General features: G+C 45.2%; 1 long non-coding RNA gene across 1 annotated transcript; it reads left to right on the forward strand.

Annotated features, from left to right (window-relative positions):
* Nucleotides 1-122: 122 nt before the first annotated feature.
* On the forward strand, nucleotides 123-6,348 carry LOC123589711. The gene is made up of 3 exons (XR_006708518.1): nucleotides 123-341; nucleotides 3,620-3,699; nucleotides 5,939-6,348. It is a non-coding gene; the product is annotated as an uncharacterized LOC123589711 (long non-coding RNA).
* The last annotated feature ends 368 nt before the right edge of the window (nucleotides 6,349-6,716 follow it).

The raw sequence follows: 6,716 nt of genomic DNA on the forward strand, positions 1-6,716 counted from the left end.
AAGAACGCCCCCTGCGGACCGCTCAGGACACACTTCCGGGGTGGGAGGGGCGTGTAAGAGTGGAAGCGCAGGCCCGGGGGCTGCAATGTTGGAGGAGGAGGTCATCCAGAGGACGTGACCGCTGGTTGACCCAGAGCTGGATTGGTAATCAGAAGTTCCCCACCCTTCCGCTCTCCGTGGAATGTACCTTCCGCCCACCAGTTCCACGGCGGGGTCGCTTTTCGAGGGCACAGCCTTGAGGGCACAACGTGTTGTTTAGACCGTCTAGATGGTATACGTGGCTGAACCCCGTTAAGGCATCTATAAACGGTCTGGTCTTACGGCTGCTGAAGACAAGCCTCGTAAGTAGGCTTATTTTAAAACTGCCCCCCTTGCTTTTTTAAAAACTGCCGCCTAGCAGCCTGGAAGGGTCTGCCTCTTTCTTCCATCTCTCCTACCCCTCCCTCCACCAGGCCAGTTTCAAATTTCAGCGCGGAAGCCCCCACCCTAGAAGAGTCGTAGGTGGAGGCAGGAAGTAGAATAGGAGTGACCAGGGGCAGGGGGAGAGGGAATGGGCCGTTACTGCTTAATGGGTGCACGGTTTCGGTTTGGGGTGATGAAAAAGCCCTGGAGATGGATGGTGCTGATCACTGCACATTATTGTGAATGTACTCAATGCCATTGAGCTGTACAGTTAAATATGGCTAAAATGGTAAATTTTATGTTAGGTCTCTTTTGCCGCAATAAAAGAAAAAACCCCTAAGGGCGCCTGGGTGGTTCGGTCGGTTAAGCGTCAGACTCTTGGTTTTGGCTCAGGTCATGGTCTCCCGGTTCGTGGGTTGGAGCCCCGCGTGGGGCTCTGTGCTAACAGTGTGGAGCCTGCTTGGAATTCTCTTTCCCTTCTGTTTCTGCCCCTCCCCTGTTTGCGCGCGCGCTCTCTCTCAAACATTAAAAACAAAACAAAACAAAACATAGACTTTGTATTAATTGAGTGAAAAATCACTAACGCGGTCACATCATACTTGCAGTCTTATAGACTGCACCTTTACCATTGGGCCTCTGAGACAGTCTTGCCAGAGCTGAAGGTCCTGCAAGATCTTTCAGGAACTTAACTCTTTCTACTTCTCAATTTACCCCTTTCTCAGAGAGACTCAGAATCAGGCCTGCGCTGTGTAACACATACCAACCCTCATTCTGTATCTCTTCCCTTCTCCGGAGCGTCGGTGCACTGAAAACATAACTTCTGACTCCTTCTTTAGCTACAGTTCCGGTCGGTACCCTCACTGGATAAGTCTGGAGACCGCATGCCCATCAGTTCAAGTAAATAGGGGCCCACAGGGACAGGGGAATTGCTTCCTGATTTAGGATACCAGTTTCAGCCCGGAAGTACCTACTAGTGTAAGATATATACTATATATTATAGTATAAGATAGATCATATTATTCTGAAATGAACTTTTTACTTTGTGTTTAATCCCCTTACAGGAAGCTGGTGGAAGGGAGGGGCCGTGTCTTAACTGTGTATGTTCCAGATGTCTGTGCCAGACACATAGGAGTAGGTATTCAGGAAATTTGTGCAGTTAAATTAGGGATCTTCAAGTCAATTAAACCAGTTAAACTAACATTTAGTAAGTACCTGTATTAGTCATCTATTGCTGTGTAATAAATAACCCCAGATTTAGTGGTTTAAAACGCTAATAATCATACGCTACTATTTACAGTTTTGCTGAATCAGAAATTCAGGGTTAGCACAGGAAAGAGGGCTCCATGAGGACTAGGTCCACAGGCAGATGACTTGAAGGCTGGGGACTGGAATCCTCTGAAGTCGCATTCACTCCCATGTCTAGTGCTTGATGTTGGTGTGAGCATGTCTGGCTTCTCCACGTGGCCTGGGCTTCTTCCCAATATGGTGGCTGAGAATCAAGGGTAAGCATCCTAAAAGAGAGAAAGAGAGAGAAGCTGAAGCCATATGTTGCCTTGTCTGACTCAGAAGTTACACAGCATCATTTTTGCAACTTTTGGAACAGTTGCAAGGTATGCCTAGATTCAAGAAAAGGAAACAGACCCTAGTGGAGGTGTGTCAGTCTCACTTGGTAAGAACATGTGGGAGGGGTCATGTTAACTGTGGCCATCTTTAGAAAATACATTTGCCACAGAGCTTGTAATGTGTCAGGGACTTTGTCAATGCCTTTCTCTAGGCTTTTTTTTTTTTATGTTTATTTTATTTTATTTTATTTTATTTTATTTTATTTTTTTTCAACGTTTATTTATTTTTGGGACAGAGAGAGACAGAGCATGAACGGGGGAGGGGCAGAGAGAGAGGGAGACACAGAATCGGAAACAGGCTCCAGGCTCTGAGCCATCAGCCCAGAGCCTGACACGGGGCTCGAACTCACGAACCGCGAGATCGTGACCTGGCTGAAGTCGGACGCTCAACCGACTGCGCCACCCAGGCGCCCCTATGTTTATATTTGAGAGAGAGAGACAGAGAGACAGAGTGCTAATGGGGGAGGGGCAAAGAGAGAGAGACACACACAAACACACACGAAGAATCCGAAGCAGGCTCCAGGCTCCGAATTGTCAGCACAGAGCTGGACGTGGGCCTTGCACTCACGAACTGCAAGAGCATGACCTGAGCCGAAGTCAGACGCTTAATTGACTGAGCCACTCAGGCACCCCTCTAGGCTTTTCTTTAGAATATCTATTTAAGTTCTTTTAGATGATTAAATAGTGATCAATGAAAGCAACATTCTTTTGCTCTCGTTCTTCTACTTCGTGTTCTCTTAAGTCTAAAAATGCAGAATATAATTGGTCATCGTTTTCATTATTCAAGGTTGATTTACTTATTAACTTGTTTTTTTGGCGAGTATTTATTGAGCACTCACTGCCAGGAAATAATGTTTGGTGATAAGGGGAGAGGTGCACAACACAGAAGTGGTTTCTGCCCACGTAAAGACTGTGGTCTGGTTGGTGATGGAAGAAAGCCTTGTACCATCATTTTATCCATGTGCAGAATGAAGACTGAGTCAGATAATAGACTCATAGATCGACAAGGGTATCATCAGGGCCACCATTCTTAGTAGGCCATGTTGACCAGATAGCTGACCATTCTAATTTTAAAGCTATCCAGGATATAAAAGAGGAAATTTCTGATGATAAAACCGGATGGCAATTCAAGCTCAATTCTCTCTTGTCTGGTTTTCTGTCAAGCCACAGAAGTGGTTAGTTCTCTCCTTATAAAAACTTGTTATATATATATATTTTTTTAATTTATTTATTTTTTTTCTTTTCAACGTTTTTATTTATTTTTGGGACAGAGAGAGACAGAGCATGAATGGGGGAGGGGCAGAGAGAGAGGGAGACACAGAATCAGAAGCAGGCTCCAGGCTCTGAGCCATCAGCCCAGAGCCCGACGCGGGGCTCAAACTCACGGACCGCGAGATCGTGACCTGGCTGAAGTCGGACGCTTAACCGACTGCGCCACCCAGGCGCCCCAAAACTTGTTATATATTAAGTAATTATTATCAAGTCACTTAATAGCTCTTCCCTTTTCTAGCTAAACTTCCTCAATTTTTAAACTTTTCCTCATGGGGCCATTGTTTATTCTGTAATCATTTTATTATTTTGTCTCGTTTCTGTAGGGAATCTCAAACTGTATTTTGAGTAAAGCCAAGAAGCCACGGGAGTGAAAGAATAACGTGTGAGCTCCAAATGCATTTCTGTGAGTACACACTGATAACGCTGACTTTTTTTTTTTTTTATTAAATTTTTTTTTTTTTTCAACGTTTATTTATTTTTGGGACAGAGAGAGACAGAGCATGAACGGGGGAGGGGCAGAGAGAGAGGGAGACACAGAATCAGAAACAGGCTCCAGGCTCTGAGCCATCAGCCCAGAGCCTGACGCGGGGCTCGAACTCACGGACCGCGAGATCGTGACCCGGCTGAAGTCGGACGCTTAACCGACTGCGCCACCCAGGCGCCCCAACGCTGACTTTTAATGCGACACCAGCTTGTAGCTTAGAGTTCACGGACTCTTCTTTTCCTCTTCTTTGCAATGTGAGTTCCAAATCACATTTGTAGCCTTGCTGTAGTTTCTGCTTTGTTCTTAAATGACCATGTTTACCACCACCATTGGAATTAACACTTTACCAACTGAAATAGGGTCTGGGATTTTATTTTCTTATTTTGATACCTTAAATAGTTTAGCTTTTTCTCTGACCTAGGTTTGAATGTTTGAATCTAATACGTTTACACAAACCAGTTCTAAACACCCTTGAACCTGGTTTCTTTCATTCCGCAAATATTTATTGAGTACCTACTATGTGCCAGGTGATGTGCAATGCGCTAGGGGGTCAAATGCCCAGCAAAAGCTGACATGGCGCTTGCGTTCTCAGAATCTAGTGCTTGCCAAGGGAACTAGATGTTGATTGAATTGCAGACCAAGAAGATGCCTGCTTAACAAGAGGTAGAACTGTGTGCTCTTATAGAAAGTTGTGAGTTGGAGCTCAGAGCCTGATATTTTAGTTAAATAAACTTTTAATATTTGAACAGTTTTAGATCTACAGAAAAATTGAGAAGATACTACAGAGCGGTCCCGTATGCCCAGTGCGGTTTCCCTATTATTAACATTTTACATTAGTATGATCTGTTACAATTAATGCACCAGCATTGGTACATTTTCATTCAAGTCCATAATTTATTCAGGTTTCCTTAGTTTTCACCTACTGTCCCTTTTCTGTTCCAGCATCCCGTCTGGTGTACCACATTACGTTTAATAACCGTGTCTCCTTAGGCTTCCATAGGCTGTGATAGTTTCTCAGATTTTCCTTGTCTTTGATGACCTGGAAAATTTTGAGGGACACTGGTCAGGTGTTTGTAGAGTGCCCCTCAGCTGGGATTTGTCCAGTGTCTTTCTCATGATTAGACTGGGGTTATGGGTTTTGGGGAGGAAGACTATGGAGGTAAAGTTCCATTCTCATCACATCAGATCTAGGGTACGTGCTATCAACATGACTTATAAGTTGATATTGACCTTGACCGCTTGTCTGCGGTTGTGTTTATTAGGTTCTTCATTGTGAAGTTATGCTCACCGTTCCATGGCAGCTTCTTTGGAAAGAAGTTGCTATGCACAGCCCACACTCAAGGAGTGGGGAGTTGTGCTCCACCTCCTTGAAAGCAGAGCGTCTCAGTGGATTATTTGGAATTTTTCTGCATGACAGATTTGTCATTCCTCCTCCAGAAAGTTTATTCTATAATAGCTAGCTTTGTTGTTGGTTAGCCACGTGACCTCTGGCAAGTCGCTTTGCCTCGATGAGTTTGTTTCCTTATCTTAAAAATCTGTCTTCTTCACATAGAGTTTTGAGACATGGTAGGCCAAAATGCTTTGTGCTTTATGAACTGTGACTATAGGAAGGACTTGATGATTGTTTCTCTTAGTTCAGCTTTCTTGTCCCCCCTGGGACAGCCTTTCCTGAAGGTTATCTACGCGTGCTTTCTGCCTAGCTGTCAGTGGAATGGCCACTGGTGGAGGGGGATCTGAGGTCTCAGGGGGCAGTTGCTGGCTCTGGAGGGACCCACAGATCCCAGTAGGGAGTCCTGCATTGCTTTCCATTTCTTCTCTTCCTGCCAGAAAAGTTCTTCATCTGGGGTGATTGCTGTGGTTAAGATTACCCAATATCGCTGTTTTAAGGCTGCTAACCAGGTCAGAGGGATGAGGAAGAGAAGGGCTTTTTCTAATCAGGTGACACGAAGAGAGCCCAGAGCATTTTGGTCCAAGGATTTCAGTACCCCTTGCCTACTCTTTCCTCTCTTTGCTTCTCTCTCAGTCTCTCTCAGGAGTATTTTTGGTTTCAGTTTTGTGCAAGTTCCTAACACAGTTGCAGGTTGTGATTAGGATGATTGTCTTTATACAAGACACTTGAAAGTCAGGTTCAAACACAGCACATGCACGTTCTTTGCAGAAGATGTCAAGCTTGTTGACTGGAAGCCTGCCTGCCAGAACAAGATCCTTCTGCGAACACCAGAAACAATCTGCTATTGTCTCCTGGGATGAAACGGTGCCAATAAAGAATGAAAACTCTGAGCCAAGAGGAGGAATACCGCATTAACTGCTTCACCACTAAAAGTAATTATGGGAAGGGAGAGACGGGGTAAAACCCTCTCCTTTGTTTTTAGCTTGCAAGGACACACAGAGCACAGATGTGACCAGAGCAAAGCCTGCCATGTGTCTTGGCCCAGTGGAGAGAATGGTTCACTCCTGTGTGTGCACTGATCAGGGTCAGAGCCCCTGCCTGCCTTCTGAGCACACTTGATGCTGCCGGTGGAGAAAGCCGGGCACCCCCTTAGTTTCCTTTCCGCTTGGTTGTCTTGGTTCCAGAAGCTGTTACCACAGGGACAGGCCTGTGCTGGGGCTTAGGGGGAGGGTGGGGGGAGTGTGCATAGCTTTAAGGGCACCTTAAGAGAAGAGGATAAAATGCAGTATCCATGGAGGGAATCTGGGAAGAAGAAACGAGAGGGAAAAGACCAAAGAAAATAAATTGAATTAGGTAATGGGGAGGCTTATCTTGTTTTTTTTTTTCTAATTGTTTTATTAATTTTTTTAAATGTTTATTTTTGAGAGACAGAGGAGAGAGAGAGACAGAGCACAAGTGGGGGAGGGGCAGAGAGAGAGGGAGACACAGAATCCAAAGCAGGCTCCAGGCTATGAGCTGTTAGCCCAGAGCCTGACGCGGGGCTCAA

The sequence above is a fragment of the Leopardus geoffroyi genome, chromosome A1 (genome assembly GCF_018350155.1).
Source record: "Leopardus geoffroyi isolate Oge1 chromosome A1, O.geoffroyi_Oge1_pat1.0, whole genome shotgun sequence".
Lineage (NCBI taxonomy): Eukaryota > Metazoa > Chordata > Mammalia > Carnivora > Felidae > Leopardus > Leopardus geoffroyi.